Source organism: Dasypus novemcinctus, chromosome Y (assembly GCF_030445035.2).
Source record: "Dasypus novemcinctus isolate mDasNov1 chromosome Y, mDasNov1.1.hap2, whole genome shotgun sequence".
In the NCBI taxonomy this organism is placed as follows: domain Eukaryota; kingdom Metazoa; phylum Chordata; class Mammalia; order Cingulata; family Dasypodidae; genus Dasypus; species Dasypus novemcinctus.
The window spans coordinates 31,917,569-31,939,614 of NC_092216.1; the positions used below are offsets into that span (position 1 = coordinate 31,917,569).

Consider the following 22,046-nt stretch of genomic DNA (forward strand, 5'->3'; position numbering starts at 1 on the left):
AGCCCCAGTGGCCTCCCACTATCAAGAGGACAGATGGGAAGAGGGGGGAGCATGGCTATTAGCAACATTTGTTCCTTTTGTTTGGGGCTTGTGTTGCCCTGTGTGACTGGAAGGGGGATGGAGCAAGAAGCTGAGCCTTTTTCTGGTCAAAGCCTCTGACTCAGGTTCTGATGCTTTTGCCTCAAGGGATCTCCTATTCCCAACCTAATGTGTTGGAATACAATAGTGGTGTGAAATTGACATGCAGGCTTCCATGTGCCCCATGAACAGAACTGGGGAGCCTCAAAAGATCCCACTGTAGGCATGAAAAACCCTGCATGGCAAATGTGCAATATCAACAATTATCTATCTACTGATATGCTATGAGCACCTCACAGATTCCTGTTTCAGAACCAGAGACCCTGGTTAGAACAAAACAATCATTACTGAAGTTGGTAAAGTCTGTTGGTGCACAAAAACACACACAATGAAAGACATTATATTTTATCTTGGCCACTATATTATGACCAAGTGATGAGAAACAACAATATATTATATATTGTTTAAATTATCTTCTAGGGGAGTTGTTTGTAGTGCCAAGCTCCTCTGTGAAAGAACACAGGAAAATGTCTACAGAAACTTGGTAGTAGTCAACCAGCAGGAACCATCAGATTCAGGTGCATCTCTAAGTGAAAACAGGTGTCACCTTCAAGATGGCAACCATCAGGAAGCAGACTTGGTCCAGTGGATAGGGTGTCCATCTACCACATGGGAGGTCTGCAGTTCAAACCCCGGGCCTCCTTGACCCATGTGGAGCTGGCCCATGTGCAGCACTGATGCACACAAGGAGTGCTGCCCCACGCAGGGGTGCCCCCTGCATAGGGGAGCCCCATCACAAGGAGAGCACCCCATAAGGAGAGCCAACCAGTGTGAAAGTTCAGCCTGCCCAGTAATGGTGCCGCATGCATGGAGAGCTGACACAACAAGACGATGCAACAAAAAAGAGACACAGATTCCCATGCTGCTGAAAACAACAGATGCAGACAAAGAACACACAGCAAATGGACACAGAGAACAGACAACTGGGGCAGGGGAAGGGGAAGGGGAGAGAAATAAATAAAATAAATCTTTAAAAAAAAAGATGGCAGCCATCAAAGGGACCCTGTGCAAGAGGTGTAGGAGGAGAAACCTTCATCCTCAAATTTGATTTTTAGACCTTCATCTAAAAGGAGAGTAATTAGTGAGACAGAAAATTCAGAAGACTTAGCTGGTGGACAACAAAGAAAGCACCACAAATCTGCTAGCATTTACCTTTCCTCTGATGAAAGTCTTGCTCTATAATAAGGAAGATATGGTGTAAAAGATTCTGTAGGAGTGAATCAATGGAGACTATCAAATCTGGATCTTGATACTGGTTTAAGTGAACATTATGGTGATTGGTTGAATCAGGATTCAGTTTCAGATCAATTCAGTGTATAATTTGAAGTTGAATCTCTTGATTCAGAAGATTAGTGAAGAAGGACAAGAACTCTCATATGAAGATGATCAGGTTTATCAAGTTACTGTATATCAAGCAGGGGACAGTGATACAGACTCATCTGAAGAAGATCCTGAAATTTCCTTAGCTCTCTGTGGGAAATGTACTTCATGCAATGAAATGTATCCTCCCCTTGTGGAAATGCATTACAACAGATGTGAGAATTGGCTTCCTGAAGATAAAGGAAATGATAAAGGGAAAATACCTGGGAAAGCCATACTAGAAAACTCAACACATATAGAAGAGGACTTTAATGTTCCTGATTTCAGAAAAATGACATAGAGGAAAAGAATAAAATCACACAAGTCTCCCAATCCCAAGAAAATGAGGGCTATTCTCAGCCATCAGCTTCTAGGAGCAACATTTATACCAGTAAGAAGATGTCAGCCATCTGCCCATTGGGATTTAAGCCCCCTCTCAAGTAGAAGCAGTGGGATCACCATCCTGAAATTCTCAAGACTGGGGAGTGAACAATGGACTAAAGTAGACTTAGTATTATTCTATTATAGACTTAATATTATTCTAGCAATGGAAGAACTTTTATCATTGATGTAAAGGTAGTGGCCACCAGAGGTTCTGAAGTGAGGGAGAGGGAAGAATAGATATAATATGGGGACATTTGGGGCATTGGAATTGTCCTGCATGACATTGCAATGACAGGTATAGGCCATTACATTTGGTTATAACCTATAAAATTGGGTAAGGCAGAGTGTAAGCTATAATAGAAACTATAGTACATTGTTAATAACAATGCTTCAGTATGTGTTTATCAATTGTAGCAAATTTACCACACTAATGAAAGATGTCAATGTGGGAAAGTGTGGGAGGGTTAGGGTGAGGGGTTGGGGGATATGGGAATCCCCTATATTTTTTATTAAACATTTACATAATCTAAAGCTTCTTTAAAAATTAAAAAAAAATTAAAGCTGTCCGAGAGTTTGAGAGGAATGAAACACAAGATAAAGAAAAATGCATGGAATCTAGTTTCCATCTTTGTGCCATTGAACCTTGTGACCTAAAATGGACTGTATCATCCATGACAAAAAAGGACATCTTATGACTTGTTTTACATGTTCAAAAAAGCTAAAAAAAAAAAAAAACACAAAAAGCAAAATAAGGCCTGCCCAATATGTAGGCAGCTAGTTCAAATGATTATGCTAACTTATTTCTCTTAGTTGACTTGTTTGTAAGAGTAGAATTATATATTTCTAACTATGTATCCCTAAAAACTCAGATAGTTATTTTAGCAACATTAAATTTATTTTTATATTTTTATACATATTGAAGTGTAAAAGTATCTCAGTCCATGTAGAATTCTTCTCCTTAATATAATTTACCTACTCGGGGAGGGGATGGGTTTAGTGAATATTCACTTAATTTTAAGAAAATTTCACTTCTGTTTATAGTTCATGTTTGGGTTTTAATGTAATTTGAATTGGTTATATAGCTGGTTTTTTAACTCTATCCTTCATATTTTAATTCATTTCTACCTTCACTTAAATAAAAATATCTGATTTTTCAAAATATAAGTAGGGTATTCACATATACATTATTTAGTACATTTCTTTTAAGGAGATAAATTTTGTGAGAGAGATTTATTATTTAAATTTTAGATACTCTTAAATCTTCTCATCCTTACTCTGCTCTTTCAGAGTCTCTTAAAATATTCTTTACAGGGAAGCAGACTTGGCCCAGTGGCTAGGGTGTCTGTCTACCACATGGGAGGTCCACAGTTCAAACCCCGGACCTCCTTGACCTGTGTGGAGCTGGCCCACGTGCAGTGCTTATGTGCACAAGGAGTGCCGTGCCACACAGGAGTGTCCCCTGTGTAGGGGAGCCCCATGTGCAAGGAATGTGCCCCGTAAGGAGAGCTGCCCAGCATGAAAGAATGTGCAGCCTGCCCAGGGATGGCACCACACACATGGAGAGCTGATGCAGCAAGATGATGCAACAAAAAGAGACACAGATTCCCAAGCCACTGACAACAGAAGCTGACAAAAAACAAGAACACAGCAAATGGACACAGAGAACAAACGACTAGGGGTGGGGGGCAGGAAGGGCAGAGAAAAAAAATCTTTAAAAGATATTCTTTACAGATAAATAGAAATTGGTAGTTATATTCTCTGCCACTGAAGTAAAAAATGTACCACTTGTTCTCCAGGTATAGGTGGTGATGATGTTGCCCATTGAGAGTCTTTCAGAAGAGTCAATACAACTTTTTTAAAGCTCTGCAGTAAAATGCGGAGTTGTCCTGGGAGGTCCAATGTGACATACATTTTCAGGGTTTGGTGGGAATTGTTTGTTTCTCTCAAGTGAAAAACAGTTTAATTCACTTTGAAGTGTCTTCTTAGACAGGATTACACAGTCTCTATTAATTGCCTAGACATCAGAACTTTGCTTAAGACCAGTTTCAGAAACAAGTGAATTCAGAAAGATTAATTCATAAATTAGTTAAAAGGAAGAACTGTTCAGTTTTTAAAAAATAGCTGGAAAGGTCAACATTTCTCTAAATTATCCAGAAAATATACATCACTTCCTTCAAGAATTACAGGGTCATGGGATTCTAATATTGCTGTCAAACTGCACAGATTAACTTATTGATTTATATATATGTATGAGTCCTTCAGCAAAACTGTATGAATAAACAAACCTTTAGATAAGTGGAGTTGAGTTTTAATTTAAAGTTTCAGTGTTTTGCTTCTGGTTATGACAGGTTGAGGGCAATAAAATAAACTGAACTATGAGTTTAGAACAGAACTGAGGGCCAATTTTAAACAGCAACATAGTGTGTGGGAAGCTGCCTCTGGCACAGGTGTTGTATTGGCCATCTTGTTGCTAAGCGCTATTTTTAGATCCTAACCCAGTTAAGTTTCCATTTCCCCACCCTCCCTGAAGCAATTAAGTTTCTATTCTTACACCACTCCCCCCAGGCTCCAATTGGGCACTCCCTAAAGAGCACGAAAGTCTTTCCCCTGACGTTGCCAAATAACCATCTGCACGTGTGTGGCATGAGAATCAAAATCTAGTTAATCAATCATTTACTGACACATACTGACACATGTGTTGTCGTCAGTATGTACCACCTCATTCATCCCTGGCTATAAATACCCCTGATTGACCCTCAATAAATGAGACTTGATCAGAATCCTGTCTTGTCTCCATTCTTTGTGTCTCTTGTCCCTTTTCATTCCCAATCCCTCCCTCAGGTCTTGCTTCTACTGATCCACAGGTCGGGTCAATAGTGTGTCTGTTATTAGCAGTAGATTGTTATAGATAGACTTCATAAAAACAATAAACACATCCACATATGACTTACCCATGTATACGTATGTAAATATAAAACAAATGGCTGAAGGTGTTGGTAATTAAGCCAAAGCTATTCTAAAATACAGTAAAGCTTAATTAATTTTTAATTTGTTACCTCCAGCTAGAGCTAAACAGAATACATCCTTTCTTAGAAGAGTTAGTATAAATGAGATAATTTAATATACATTCAGAGTATATCTTTGCAGTGATTATGCTGCTTACAATGCAAAACTGAGCAAATGGAATCTCATTCTAAATGCCTATGGATTATTAATGTGGTCTTGATTACCTAAATTTTAAAGCATCGTGTAAAATATTATTGATTGATTTACAAAGAAACAACTTATTAAGTGATTTTAAAAATTTAAAAAGCAATGCTATTGTTGTAGAGAAATCAGGTGTGCGAGGTATCGAAGGCCAGGACACGAGAGTACCGAGAAGGAAGTTGGTTTATTTCAACCGGCTGGGCTTGGTGGACTCTTGTCCTAATAAAAACCGAGGCCCAAATAGCTTTTTTCAGACCCTTTTATACAGAGGATATAGGATTAGGGAGACTAACAGTGATGGCAAACAGACCTCAGGTTAGGTTCTTCAGTGTTTGATCTTAGTATCAGGTTATTTCCTCCAGGCGAGTTACATATTCTCCACATCCAAGGCAGCTTGGATTAGCATATCTTCCATATCTCACCTGGAGGCAACCCTAAATACACATTTAGTCTCACATCATATCTGATCATTCAAAGACTGTAGGGCCTATATTACTTATTTGGCTATTTTGGGGACCAGGCACACTGGGAAACAATTTTGAATTTATGCACAGGCTATATCACTATTAATCACTGCTACTTCTCTAAGGTTAGATCTAGCTCAACTCCAGTTATTTATAGGGTTTCTAGCATTATAAATTTAACTGATTGCTGGGTTTGCCAATATCTAGATGATAAAGACAGACCTAGATATTTGCCTGTGCGGCCTGAGCCGCCGCCAACAAAAAGTGCGCGGGAGCCCGACGGGCGAACGGACAGGCGCAGGGGCCATGGGCGCAGCTCCCCCTCGCCGCCTCGCCACCGCCACAGCCACCACCGCGGCCCGGCCCCGCAAGCCCTGCGCCCCGCCGCCCGCAGGGATGCCTTACAAACCGAACTTGAATGCGCACATGCCCGCCGCCTCCCTCAACGCGGCTGGAAGTGTCCACTCTCCTTCTACCAGCATGGCGACATCCTCGCAGTAACACCAGCTGCTGAGTGACTATGGCGGCCATCCCTTGGCTACACCCAGGGAACTGGGAAGAGCCAGGTGCCCCAAAGCAAATATGCTGAGCTGCTGGCCATCATCAAAGAGCTGGGGAAAGAGATCAGACCCACCTACGCAGGGAGCAAGAGCGCCATGAAGAGATTGAAACGAGGCATCATTCATGCTAGAGGACTGGTTCGGGAGTGCTTGGCCAAAACAGAACAGAATGCCAGATCCTAGCCACCTCGTTAGCTTTGAAGGCTTTCCATCTTTACAAGATGAGAAGTTACAGTTCATCTACCTGTTCAGATGTTAACTCTTTTGTTTTCAAAATGTTAACAGTTTGTTTTCATGGTTCATTAGGCTCTGAACCTACCGACTAAGATTGAGAAAAGATTTTGCAGTTGATTAGGATTTGTGTTTTAAGTAGTTAGGAAGTACCCGGGTATTTTTTTAAGCATTGATTAAAAAAATAATACATGGAAAAGTTACATCAAACTATAGTTTGCCTCCAAGATACCAGTATCTCACTTTAATCTTCTCTTGAATATATTTATGTTACCTAAGTTGTTATTTTCATAAGCTAATACAACTCTAAGAATTCTGTTTTTAGCAAATACTGACAGCATGCTTTTCTTAGTAGCCAGTCCCAGTTTGGCAATACCGTGTAGATTCTGCTTAATATAACTTTTTGCTTAAACATTTGCATGACTATTAGTGCTTTGAAGTCAAATAAAAAGTGCACAAGTTATAAATACAGAAGAGCAATCTATCATACCGAACAAGGATCCCCCAAAATTTTCATACTGAGACTGTGTAGCTTTCAGTTTTGTGTTTCCTGTAAGTTGATCAAAATGTCTGGGAAAAAATGACTGAAACTGTTTGCATCTTTGTATGTATTTATTACTTGATGTAATAAAGCTTATTTTCATTAAAAAAAAAAAAAGATGGACCTAAAATAGTGTTCCATTCAGGCAAAAGTGAGCACTGGCCAAAAAAAGAGGTAAATGTTTAATAAAAAGATTTGGTATCCTGTTAAAAATTAGTCAGCCCTTGTTACAGATCAGTAAGTTAAATGTATTTGGCATTGGGATACTTTATTTGAAGCTTTAACTACATTTTCACAACTTATAATTTGGTGACTATAAACTCTTCTTTATGCAAGAAAACTGTAATAAGACAGGGCCAAAATTGGATATATACAAGACTGGTTGTATATATTGGTTGTATATAACCAATCAATCAGGTTAGATTCAGACAATAGAGATAGGACTCCCAAAGTCAAAGACTGAGAGCTTAAAAGTGACTCCAATAATGATACTTTTACTGATGTAACAAAGAAAATCACTAATTAGATATTCATTCAAAGACAAGTATCCCACTTGCATGTGTAATGCCTGCATTATCTTTTTCCCCAATACGATAAACTTATATAACATGATTTAGTCAATATTCAGGTTATATTTAAAATGGAAACTCAACATACTTAATTGGGAGTAATATACATGATTTGTTACATCATTTAAATAGGAATGCTTTCTTCTTTCTCAGACTAATGGACTCTTGTAAAATGGCAATGTGCTGATGCTTATATGACCTCCTTAAAGGGTAAAAAAATACAAATAGAGAGGCATTCAAGATGGTTTTCTGGATCTAATCTTAACCTAACTTTAGATCATATTGGATTGCTTATTTTCCATGTGGGAAAATATATAAAACTTTTCTCCATGTTTGGTCAGGAAGATGTGTACTAGGTTATCTTGTTCCATGTTTACCAAAGATATTTACACTAGCAAGGGAATTTCCAGGAAGATGGCAGAGCAGGGAGATTCAGGACTCACTTCTCTTCCAAAAGAGCTAGTGAAGAGTCAGAAACTGTCTGTAACAGCTGTTCTGGAGCTCAGGAGGCCAGAGGAGCATTATACAGCATCCAGAGAATGGTGTATGGAAAAGGCTGAGAAATTGTGCTAAAAACTGTGTGTACAACATTATGATTATAATAAAAGTCATTGATTATACATTTTGGATAGATCATAGTGTATGTGAATACATCTCAAAAAAACAACTTAATGAACTAATAAATAATTTTGCAAGAGTAGCCAGAAATAGCAACTATGTACAGCAGGGGAATCATAGAGAGGTTGAGAGGTGAGGAATTTTCCTGTTTGTTTTTTATTATTACTGAAATAATAGAAATACTCCAATAATGATTGAAGTGATGAATGCACAACTATGTGATCATACCAAATTCCACTGTTTTTTTTACTTTGTGTGAATTGTAAGCTTTATTAATATGTATAAATAAAATTGATTTGTTAAAAAAGAACACTACACAGTCTAATTACAATTTTTATCAAGTTTAAAAAATACTGAGTAGCTCATTCTATACTTACAGCTGGCACCCATCCCCCATTCATGATATGGGCTATCTTAGGATCTAGTCCCTGGCTGGCTGTTGTGGGTGGGGAGGAACATGGAAGTCTACCCCAAGAATGGTGGGGTTGAGCATATCTTTTGATCAGCAAGTTTTGATTACTGAGTTCCAGTTCTGAACTGCTGTTTTAGCTAACCCAGACAAGGACAGCCACTGCCATTGACTCAACCCCACTGCTGACATGGAGGAAGGCAGTTAAAGCTTAAAGGCACAATATCTCATTAGGGTTGCAGGGAACAGTTTTCTAAAGGGTGCCTATTTTTGGCAGGCCAGTGTCCCCTGCTCCCACCCTGCCTTTCGCTTCCTTATACTTTGCCCGCCTGTTCCTCGTAACCTCCCTGTATTATGGCCCTTCTCAGCAGCAGTTTGTGCTGCTGCCTCCCTCTGCCTCTCCTCCCAGCCACTGTTATCTTCCCCCTCCCAGCCGATCACTGTTCTCCCCGCCTCATTTCAACCGCCCTCATCCCGTATCCGCCCCGGCACAACCTCAGAAACAACCCCCTCTGCCATCAATGGCTTACGTCATAAACCGCAGGTCCACCCTTGCCTCTGCAGCCAATCCTCAGCTGCCCCGTGGACATGCCCCTCCCACAACCTCCCCGCCTCCATGACACTATAAAACCCCATGTACTTCCCGAATAAAATCAGACCTGCGCATAGACCTCGTCTCCGTGGTTTTTCCTCCATCGAACCGCGCGTCCCCACCAAGCCTTGAGCCGCCCGCTGCCGCCCCGGTCAGGCCGTGGCGTAGGCCCGATCCCCAGCAGCGACTCGCCTGCAGTGACCCGCCTGCAGTGCCGCAGCGGAGGCCAACAGGCCAGGAATTCAAGCTTCACCGAGTTGTGAAAAAGGCTTCTGGTGTCTTACCTGTACCTCTCTCCAGGGCTCATTGGGGCTGGTCTGAGCCCTTTTTGTGAGTCTCTGGTCGTCATTTGACTGGAAATACTGACTTCAGAAAGTCCTTTCTGAGGTGACCATCCTCCAAGATTTTTCATATCATGTAAAACAGCTAGAGGCAATGAAAGGAGTGTGTAAAAAAAAAAAAAAAAAAAAAAAAAAAAAAACCAGAACAGATCAATATTCTCAGAGAAGGAACTAGGAAAGAATCTTTTTTCTTAGGGTAAAACAATTACACACATAGTACAATCTTAAAAATTATACCAAATATCCAGGGCTAGAATGAGATGAAGAACTGGGAAAATTTGATCAATTAAATACAGCCAATTCTAAGTGTCAGAGAAGAGTTTTAATATAAAGCCAATCAACAAATATACTAGGCAAGAGAAAGAAACTGACCTTCATATTGGGGCACCTTGAAACTTTATGTGGAGCCCAGGAAAGATCACATATTCTTGGAGCTAATTCATTCCTGTGGGCTTGAGAACTTGAATTGGATTCAATTTGGGGTCTTTGATTGGATTGCTTCAGTAAGTCTAGGGTGGGTATCGGTCCTCTTGCTGGAGTCCTTTATAAATGGAGGGCTGAAAGCAGCAGATGTAATATAGCCTGTGCACAAATCCAAACTTATTTCCAAATATGCCTAGAAAGCCAATTGAGAAGTATAAACTCTGTAGGCTTTGGATATTCAGGGAGGATATAAGCTGGAATGTGGGGGGGGGGGTTAGTGCTAAACGCTGACTTGGAATGTGGGGGATATGCATTAATTCAAGCTTACCTGGGGGAAATAACCAATCCAATACTCAGACAAAACACTTGAAGAAACTAACAAAAATATTTTTGCATACATACAAGCACAATTTTTCTTCCCACTCTTATTTCCTCTGTACAAAAGGGACCCAAAAAATTCTATTTGGGGCTCAGTTTTTATTATGACAGGAGTCCACCAATTCTGGCTGGTCAAAATAAATCAACTTCCAGGTGGTGGACTTGGCCCAGTGGTTAGGGTGTCCACCTACCACATTGGAGGTCTGCATTTCAAACCCAGGGCCTCCTTGACCATGTGGAGCTGGCCCATGTGCAGTGCTGATGTGCACAAGGAGTGCCGTGCAATGCAGGGGTGTCCCCTGCATAGGGGAGCCCCACACAAAGGAGCACACCCTGTAAGAAGAGCCGCCCAGCACAAAAGGAAGTGCAGCCTGCCCAGGAATGGTGCCGCACACACAGAGATCTGACACAACAAGATGATGCAATAAAAAGAAACACAGATTCCCATGCCACTGACAACAACAGAAGTGGACAAAGAAGATGCAACAAATAGACAGAGAACAGACAACTGGGGTGGGGGGAGGGGAGAGAAATAAATAAATAAATAAATCTTTAAAAAAATAATAAGTCAAATTCCTTCTCAGAGTTCTCGTGTCCTGGCCTTCAACACCACATACACCTGACTTCTCTGCTACTACAATTCTGGGGGCTTGTCCAGGATTGTGCTGAGAAGATCAGAGGTGGCAACAATTGTTTGCCCCTTTCAGATGTCTCTGAGGAGGCTGGGAGGGCCCAGGTTAAACCCAGCCCTGGGTGCCCCTGGACTCCCCTTTTAGTCCAGAAAGAGGTTGTGGTCTTCACCAGAGCCCTCCTGGAAGAACCAGAGCACCAGTGCATTTGAGAGACAATAAGAATGAAGCAAGGAGCACTACACATCAGATGGGTAAGACCCCCAGGGGCATAGTGCAGGAAAAGCCTAATTCTAAAATAAAGAGGGAGACTGATCAGCTCTCTAAAAGGGAGTACACCTGTACACCTGAGAATACAGGAGGAAGGTACCTCCTCTCCAGGTCCGAGAAAAGGAAAGGGGGGTGGTTGTGTGCATGTGATTGTGGCAACTGGGTGAGATGCAGAAAGTCACTTCTGTGTGGCAAGTACAGAGTCCTGATCTGTGGTTCTGTGGTGACCTCATATGATCAAGGGCAGTCTGGGGGGTCCCTGCAAAGGGACCCTCTTCCAAGTCAGGGGCTTATACAGACCTGCTAAGGTTAAGAGGTGCCGAAAGTTTCCATGAGGGTTGTGACCAGAGATGGACTAAGTGTATGGCTTGAGTGACTGTTGTGTACCATCAGCACAGGGTGGAAACATGGGAAACACACAAAGTAGGACCCTCTTCAGTTGTATGCTGAAAAACTTCCCCCATGCATTCCATGAAGATGTATACAGCATAAGGTTCCAACCAGGAAAGCTTAGGATGCTTTATGAATTAGAATGGCCAACTTTTGGCATGGGCTGGCCCCAGTATGGCATTTTAGATCCCTGGATCATCCATAAAGTCCATGATGCAGTAACTGGAAACCCAGGACACCCAATTCCCCTACATTGATCCTTGGGAAAATGCTGTAAGCCAAAATCCACCTTGGTTAGGGTAGTGCATAAATATGGAAGCTAGAATTTGCCTAATACAGAAACCAAGGAGTGCTGTCCCAGGGACCATACCAAACAATCACCATGCAAAGGGCCCAGAGAAAGTGTACCCTGAGTCCAGTGCCAATCTGCCCATTTTAGAAGGGCCATACAAACATGAATTTCTGCCACCTTATGCAATGACTCCTGCCCCAGAAATACTAAGGAATGAAAATGAGCTAGTCTCTCTAAGCAGTGCCCCATTATCATCATCCACACAGGGAAGAGACACCCATACCACCCCCACCACTGATTTTATCACCATCTGAGAGGGCACCTATACCATCCCTGCAGTTCCCTTTATTGAACCAGAGAGCCCTATGCCATCCCTGTAGCAGCTTTTACCATCTCCTCAGTGGTCTTTGATACCTTCTGCAATGGAAAATACAGATCTGCAGCTTTTACAGCCCATTGCCCCTGGCAATGCTGCTGCAGTGCTGCCAATCAGTCAGGGTGGAGATGCTGAGAGGTAGCAACTTAAACCACAGGAACCCCTAGGGGCAGAGGAAGCAGAGAGAAAGCCTGCCTACCAGCTACCTTTCCATGAAGGCTGGACCCCAATTTTTTACGATGCACATGGCTAGGTTCGGGGGGGAACTGGACATTCATCTATCAGCCCTTTACCACAACAGACCTTTTTAACTGGAAAAGCCACACCTCACCATTCTCAGAGAAGCCTCAAGCCACGATGGACATTTTCCAGTCCATCATACAGACCCACAAACCCACCTGGGTTGATTGTAAACAATTTATAATGACGTTATTAAACTTTGAAGAAAGAATGCGTGTCATGCAGGGAGCTCTAACATGGCTTAGCACCCACCTGAGGAAAGTGGACAGTGACCAATATGCCCACTTGTAGTCCCCAGAGGAGGACCCCCTGTGGGATCCAAAGAGCACAACCAGGCTCAACTGACTAGAAACTTTCCATAGGGCCTTAGGTGAATGATTCAGGGTGGGGAGCCACAAGACAGTAAATATGGCAAAAACTACTCTAATTCTACAGGCTCTGGATGAGAGTCCAGCTCAATTCTATGAGAGGCTGTGCAGCATGTTTTGTGTATGCACACACTTCAAACCCAGATGCTCCTAAGAGCCAAACAATGGTCAACGCAGCATTCGTTTCCCAATCACAAGCTGACACCCAAAGAAAACTGCAGAAGTTGGATGGGTTTGCTGGAATGAATATCTCTCAGCTCATGGAAGTAGCTACTAAAGTCTATGCCAACCATGATGTAGAAACAAGGAGGGAAGAAAGTCAGAAGATGAAGAAGAAGGCAGATCTTCTGACAGTGGCAATCATGGAAAAATCCATTCCTGTGTCAAGGAGAGTAAATTGGGAATCCCCTGCCCCAAGGAGAGGGAAGGGCCTATGCTAGGGCAAAATTAGTGTGTGTACTGCAAAGAAGACGGGCATTGGAAGCAAGAGTGTCCCAGCTGGCCACTCAACCCTGCCACTGCAGTTAAAACATTAACCAGGAAAGCTAGTGGGGCATCACAAACCAAAACCTGGGTCCAAAAATTTCAGGGAAAAAACCCTGCAAATCAGATAATTGGGCTGGCAGGAATAGAGGACTCTGATGGAGATTATTAAGACAGACTGGGCTCCTATTCTCCCAGCCCTGCAGCACCTATGGTCAGAGTCCAAATTGGGGGCCACACCATACATATGATGGTTGATGCTGGGGCTCAACATTCTGTAATGACCAAGCCAATTGGGCCTCTCTCAAAAAGACAGGCCACTGTCATAGGTGCAACTGGCAAAAGTACCCAATGGCCCTTCCTGCAAGCCAGGACCTGCAACATTGGGAGAAAAGAGGTCACTCACAAATTCCTTTATCTTCAGAGTGCCCAGTCCCCCTCCTGGGTTGTGACCTGCTGTCTAAACTGCAGCTCAAGTTACCTTTGATGTCATGGGGCAATCCACACTGACACTGGGGCCACAGGACCCTCTGAGAATAGTGCTAACCCTTCCTCTGCAGGAGGAATGGAGACTGTTTTGCCTCAGTGAAACTGGCCAGTCCATGCCCATGCAGCTCCCTTTTGAAGATGCACCTGAAGTATGGGCAGAGGGTAACCCAATGGAGATGGCACATGACATTCCTCCAGTTATTATTGAAATAAAGGCCACAGACAGTCCAATAAGCATAAAGCAATATCCAGTACCACGTGAAGCACAAGCAAATGTCCAGCTACTTATTCAGAGATTACTGAATGAAAGCATATTGAGCCATGCCAGTCTCCATGGAACACCGCACTCTTTCCAGTTAAAAAAGCTGATGGAGATTACCGCCCAGTCCAGGACTTACTAGCAGTTAATTCGGCATTAATAACCCTTCATTCTGCAGTTTCTAATCCATATACTTTTCTCAGCTTAATACCCTCATTGGCAATCTACTTTTCATGCCTAGATCTTAAGGATGCCTTCTTCTGCATTTGGGTAGTGCCCTGCAGCCAGCCAATTTCCACTTTTAGGTGGGACAATCTGAACCCAGATGAAAAGCAGAAGCTAACATGGATGCAACTGCCTCAGGGGTTTAAAAATGCCCCCACTATTTTTGGACAAGGTCTGGCTAGTGATCTCAAATCCTTTAAACCAGAAAGCCATAACTGTTTTCTCCTCCATTATGTAGATGACCTCATTCTCAGAAGTCCCACCTACCAAGACTGCACTGGTGGAACCCATGGTCTTTTAAAGCATCTACAGCAAAAAGACTATCAAGTGTCTAAGAAAAAAGCCAAAATATGCCTGCCTCAGGTCAAATATCTAGATTATAAAAATAATGCAGGGGCACCGTGAATTGGGACTTGAAAGAAAGAAAGCAATCTGTAGTCTCCCTGAGCCCAACAGCCACCAGAAGCTGCCAGTTCCTCAGTGTGGCAGGATTGTGCCACAATTGGAGCCCCAATTTTGGGGTCCTCATGTGCCCTTTATATGAAGTCACAAAGGGGAAAGATTATGATTCCCTGCTCTGGGAAAGCCCACAGAAAAATGCTTTCATTGCTCTCAAACAAACTCTAATGGAAGCACTGAGCCTCAGGCTTCCAGATCTCAGTAAACCATTCTACCTCTATGTTCACAAATGGCAAAGGATCACAGTAGGGGCACTCACTCAATACCTCGGTTCCTGGCAAAGACCCATAGCTATCTATTCAAGCAACTGGACACTAGCCCAAAGACAGGCTCTCATGTCTGCAAGCTGTAGCAGCTGCAGTCATTTTTACACTAGAAGCTATAAAATTGGTTCTGCATGCAGTAATCATAGTCTTCAAAGCCAAAGGAACACACCGGCTAACTAACAGCTGCCTGGTTAAATATCAAACCCCATTATGTGGTTTCCCTTCAACTGGAACTTGTAAAAACCCTAAATCTTGCCACTCTACTACCCGTGGAGCTGGGGATTCTAGCCCATAACTGCCTGAAAACATCACAAGAAGTATATTCCAGCAGGCCAGACCTCCAAGACCAGCCACTGGCAAATTCTGACATGGAGTTCTTCATGGATGGGAGTAGCTTTATGCAGGACAGCAATCAGTGAGTGGGATATGCTGTGGTTATCAGGAGGCCCAGAGCCTCCTGGATAGCAAATCAGCACAGAAAGTCAAACTCATTGCCCTCACCCAAGCCCTACAACTTGCAGCTGGAGCAAAGGTTAATATCTACACAGGCTCCAAATATGCCTTCTTTACCCAGCATATGCACTGAGCCTTATACAAACAAAAAGAACTCATTAACTCAGGAGGAAAGAGCATTAAATATGGCACACAGATTCTGGAACTACTAGAAGCAGTTTGGAAACCTACCAAAGTGGCTGTAATGCAGTGCAAGGGACACCAGACAAGCCACAGCCCTGTCACCCAGGGAAATCAGAGGGCAGATGCTGAAGCAAAAAGAGTGGCATGGGAAGGATCCCTATCTAAAAACCTGGCCACTGCTCTCATTCCTCAACCTTTTTAATTGTCAGAAACTCCAGTATACACTGCCTGCCACAGCCTCTGAATCAACAAGAGCTGCAATACACTCAAGCCAAGAGAGTGGATACTCTCTGAGGGTGGGATATAAGGAGAAAATGGATGGTGGACATTGCCCAATCACACGATAGTTGTGCCACAAATATTAGCCAGAACATTAGTTCAACATTACCATGAGAAGACACACTTGGGAAAAACCCCTCTTAAAGAAGTTTTAGAAAGATTCTTCAGGTGGCAGACTTGGCCCAGTGGTGAGGGCATCTGTCTACCACATGGGAGGTCTGCGGTTCAAACCCCGGGCCACCTTGACCCGTGTGCAGTTGGCCGATGCACAGTGCTGATGTGCACAAGGAGTGCCCTACCATGCAGGGGTGTCCCCCGCATAAGGGAGCCCCACGCGCAAGGAATGCAACCAGTAAGGAGAGCCACCCAGTGCGAAAGAAAGTGCAGCCTGCCTAAGAATGGTGCTGCCCACACAGAGAGCTGACACAACAAGATGATGCAACCAAAAGAAACACAGATTCCTGTGACGCTGACAACAGACGCGGACAAAGAAGATGCAGCAAATAGACACAGAGAACAGACAACAGGGGTGGGATGGGGGAGGGGAAATAAATAAATAATAATTTTTTTTAAAAAAAAAGAAAGATTCTTCTACATCCCAAGTCTGGCTGCTATCACCCATGCCATATGCCAGTGGTGCATCACAAGTGCAAAAATAAAACCTTTGGCAGGGGGCCTATGGGAGTCCCAGGAGTTCAAAGAATTGACAATATGCCTCTTGAAGATCTAGTAGTTGATTTCACTGAAATGCCACACTCTGGAAGTTATAAATATCTCCTAGTCCTTGTTTGCACCTTTTCTGGCTGGGTGGAAGCCTTTCCCACTTGAACATAAAGAGCTGAAGAAGTAACCAAAGTTCTCAGGGAAATCATTCCTAGATATGGGCTACCCCTCTCTATTGGCTCTGACAATGGACCCACCTTCATCTCTGAAATCACTCAAAAATTGCCAAAGCACTGAACATCTGATGGAAACTGCACACCTCTTCCCATCCTCAAAGCTCAGGAAAGTAGAGTGAATGAACCATACAATAGAGACTTATATTGCCAAGATTTGCCAAGAAACTGGGCCAAAATGGGTGCAAGTACTTCTGAGTCCTCTTCTCCAAATTTGGGTAAGCCCAAACTGAAAGCCAAGCCTAACCTCTTTTGAAATCCTCTTTCAGAAACCACCCCCTTAATCCAAAATATAGAAGGGGATCTCAGAGAAAGAGGAAAGTTACCAATAGCTCAGCAAATGATCAGCTTATGAAAAACCTTACAAAATCTGCAACACTAGGTCCAAGAAAGGGCCCCCATTAGCTTTAGCAACTATATACACCTGGAGAAGCCAGGAGATGCAGTCTGTGTCAAAGACTGGAAATCAGCTCCACTAATCCCTCTATGGTGGGGACGCTATCTTGTCATTTTATCCACCCCCAGTGCAATTAAAGTAGCTGAAAGCACCCCATGGATACACCATAGCCGGGTCAAGCAAGCTGCCCCAGAGTCCTGGACCTGTATTCCAGATGCCCACAACTCAACCAAACTCATCTTGCAAAAGAATAAAACACCAAGCCCTGCTCCAGTCACACCCCAGAATCTGACTGGTCCGTGCATGGCTGAAGGTTGAGGATGGGACACTGAGCTCTGCTCCAATCACACCCCAGAAACTGATAGGTCTATGTACAGATAAAGAATAGTTTAATCCCAGTTACAATGCCCCTTTGATTATTCTCCCTACTCCTAGCCCTGACCCTCCCCTGGTCCCAGGTTGGCATCACAGAGTGTGAGCCATTATCCAAAAGGTGTGAATGGGGGCCCATGTCAATACCACATTAATATATCATAACCATTACACCTGCAAGGGCCATATAGCTGCCTGCCAGTTTCAAGGAATCTCCTATAGTGTCTGTAACATATCTGGTCAAATAATCTGCTATGACCCCAAACCTCCAACAGTCTCCTGTAAATGGGAAATAAGGGTGCTTAATCAAAATGGGGAGCTACTTAGCTCTACCCCAGCCACTAGCCAGAACCAATGAGTGACCCTCCTATTTGATGCTTGCCAAGTTATAGACTCTGGGATACCATGGAACACCAATTGTGGAGGGCTTAGCAGGGAGCAAAAATATACTCATAACAATAAGTATATGTGTGGTCCAGAAGTGAAAAGTGCAGTCCAAGGGGGGCCTTCTGGTGTAAATGCATAGGTGCATACTACTGCCCCTACTGGTACTGTGTCACCTGGGCCACATGGAACACAGATGCAACTAAACAGCCATCCTCACTGAAGGAATGGCCCTGGCCATTTATGCTGTCATTGTAACCACTTAAACCTCACCATCCTTAAACCTGAATCCCGACAGACTCAGGGAGTCCAAACGAGCCTCTGCATTGATGGTAGAGGAATAGACCCAGGAGACTACATCTGGGTTGCGTATTGGGAATACCCACTCACAAGTAAAGCCCATTCTGTGTTCCACTCCTTCTATGAAGAAATGGAAAAGCCCTTTTCCATTCTACAAGGAGTGAGAAACCTCTTCATAAGCCTAGCTGAAGTAGTAGGGGCAGCTTAAATGTCTCCTTGTGCTATGTATGTGGAGGTACTAATATGGAAGATGAACAGCCCTGGGAAACTAGAGAACACAATTACAGCCAAACATATAATGAAACTGGCCTCTCAGCTGTCCCCTGAGATAGCATGTGACCCTTGTAAACTTCTGTCATAGGAAAATATTGTGCTTCAAGGGCCTGCCTAAACTCTTCTTTATCTGTTGGAAACCTAACATGTACAAGGGGAGAATTCCAAAATTATACCACCATTATAACAGAGCCTTGGGGAACATGGAATGAATCTGACCTCATTCTCATAAACTGTACTTTGCCCAAATTAATCAGTGTGGAACTCCACTGCAAAAGGCCCCTTTAATGCCCCAAATGGTCTGTACTGGATTTGTGGGAAAGTTGCATTCTGAGAACTTCCCCAAAACTGGTGTTGTACTTGTATGCTCAGTACAATAAAACCCTCCTTCTTCCTCATTCCCTTAATGGAAGGGAAAGAGCTAAGCCAGCCAGTGTATCAAAATATAAGAAAGGGCTGTCATTACCTGGAGAGGTGAAGAATGGCCCCATGAATGTGTAATCCGGTACTATGTGGGCCAGCATCTCAGGCAGAGGATGACATGTGAATTTATTGAACCCTTATCTATATGCTAAACTGAAACATCCACTTGCAAGCCATGGTGGAAATAATAACTAATGAAACTGCCCATGCTCTAAACCTACCAGCCCAACAGCAAACTAAATTCAGAAATGCTATCTGTCAAAACCATCTCACCCTAGACTATCTCCTGGCAGCTAAAGGGGGAGTTTGTGGAAAATTCAATCTCTCTAACTGCTACATTGAACTAGACAGCACTGGAAAGGTTATTGATGAAATTACAAGCAAAATGGTAAAAATTGTTCATGTTCCAGTCCAGAGCTGGAATGGGTGGAATTTAAGTAATCCCATTGGAAGCTGGAAGCCAATAGTAAACAATTTCAAGTTTCTACTGGGAATAATTGCCTTCATCATAGGAGGATGCACCATACTTCCTTGCCTCCTCCCTTTCATCATAAACAGAATGTGCACCCTAATAAATGATATAGTAAACAGGCAGACAGCTGCCCATCTCATGGCCGTATATACATACCAGTCAGTCCAGAGAGACTCTGACAATAGTGATGCCAAAGCTTAATAACCTTAAGCAGGCATCAAAAGAGGGAAATAATATTGCCTATGCATAGATTCAAACTTATTTCATATCCAAATATGTCTAGAAAACCAATTGAGAAGTATAAATTCTATAAGCTTTGGATATTCAGAAAGGATGCAAGCCAAATGTGGCAAGCCTACCTGAATGTGGGGGATATATGTTAAATCAAGCTTACCTGGAAGAAATAACCTATCTAATACTCATGTGAAACACTTGAAGAAACTAACAAAAAGTCCTTTTGCATACAACCACCATTAGACTCCCACTCTTATTTCTTCTGTATAAAAGGAACCCAAAAATTCTACTAGGCATTCAGTTTTTATTAGCACAGGAGTCTGCCAAGTCCAGCTGGTTGAAATAAACCACTTTGCTTCCCAGAGTTCTCATGTCCTGGCCTTTGATACTGCATACACCTGACTTCTCTGCTACTACACCTTCTTGCCAAGGACCAGCTGAGTAGGTACAACCACAGGTACTGGTACTCCTGAGTGCTAAGGAGACACACAGTCTATGTTCACATCTGATGACTCCAGATTTCAGTGCCCTGCCAGTGGGTCCTACTTTGGAATTTGTGCTCCTGAGTGTGATGGAGTTGGACTCAGATGTGACTTTCTACACATGCCTCTTCTGTCACTTTGACTGAAGCTGTGTTTGGCACTGGGGTTTGTGTATACTCAGGAGTCTTGAATCTCTGGACTGCCCATGTGCCAGCTGGGTCCTGAGCCTCAGCAGAGTTACAAAACCTACTCTCCAGTTCATTGGACTTACTCAGGTGAGCTACGAGGAAGATGAAGATGGTCACCCACCACACCAGGGAAGAGAGTATCTATACCTGCAAGCAGGAGAATGACACCCCCCAACCATGTGGGGTCAAAGCCCCCTCTTCACTGAGAGTTGGAGTGGACATAATCAACCCAGGGTCCACAGGATGGAGGAATAAATTATACGTTAGAGTGGACTTACTGGTATTCTACTATAGAACTACTGTGACTCTAGCGATGGAAGTTTCTGGTTTTCAGTTTTTGGTGTTTTAAAAGATGTTTACTGCTTTGTGCTTTTCATTGCTTTCCTTTTTTTTGTTTTTCATAAAGACATAGTTTATTTCCCCTTGAAATTCCAGATAAACGTTACTAAATTGACACATGATATATTAAAGGAACGATTCAGAATAGACTAAAGAAGAATTTTACAAGCTGGAGTGTCTAGAGCTTGCAACAGCCTTCAGGATCAAATGACCATGACCTCCTCCCATCCAGGGAGATAACAGTTTCCTCTAAAGCATTTAGTCAAGGGTTGATTAAGTGTGCAGGAGGCATAACAAAAGTAGGCTGATGAGCTATCAAAAGATCATCATCCTTATTACCAGTAATAACACATTAGTTAAATTACAATGCAAACAGTATACATAAAAATACCCTTCTACTTTTGTAATTTTCAGGCCTCCCCTGCCCCAATACCAAACAGATAACAGATGACAACAAACACCCACCCTGCCCTTGATTCAACAGGATATACTAGTACCTAATCATAAATGAAACTTGTTATTTTTACATTAACAGAACTGGTCAGGTAAAAGAAAATCTTAAAATCCTAAGAAAAATATAGAAATCATTCAGAAAACCCAAAATAATAACTATGAAAATCAATCACGGCTATCCTCATTCCTTTTTTATTTTTCTTCACCCATAAAATCAACCCTTTTACCCTTATAACATCATTATTAACAGTATTGCTGCTGCTGCTTTTTTAAAAAATTTATTTATTTTCTTTATTTAATTCCACCCCCCTCCCCCGGTTGTCTGTTCTCTGTGTCTATTTGCTGCGTCTTGTTTCTTTGTCCACTTCTGTTGTTGTGTGTGGCACAGGAAGTGTGGGCGGTGCCATTCCTGGACAGGCTGCACTTTCTTTCACGCTGGGCGGCTCTCCTTACCGGTGCACTCCTTGCGCAGGGGGCTCCCCTATGCGGGGTACACCCCTGCGTGGTGTGGCACTTATTGCGTGCATCAGCACTGCACATGGGCCAGCTCCACATGAGTCAAGGAGGCCCGGGGTTTGAACCGCGGACCTCCCATGTGGTAGACAGACGCCCTAACCACTGGGCCAAGTCTGTTTCCCTGCTGCTTCTTTTTGATCCTTGTCTCTTACAGCTTCTTGTCCAATTCATACACCAAATCATACAGTCAATAACCCAGGAATATGTAAATGGTGTCTCTCTGCTACATGAACAATATCAATGCCTACGGGACCTAAAACCACAGCCTTCTATACAGGATGGATGAGAACTTCTTTTCTCTGCCCCTTGACAGCAGGAAGTAGCCAGACAGAACCAACACCCCAAATCCCCTCACCCTCTGATCCTTCCCATATATATATATAAACAACATATATATATAAACAAAGAATTAGGAATGTTAGAGATTTGCAATAATTAACAA

General features: G+C 42.8%; 1 pseudogene; it reads left to right on the forward strand.

The window, feature by feature from the left end:
- Positions 1–324: 324 nt before the first annotated feature.
- On the forward strand, positions 325–2,691 carry LOC111760494 (E3 ubiquitin-protein ligase Mdm2-like; annotated as a pseudogene).
- Positions 2,692–22,046: the final 19,355 nt, after the last annotated feature.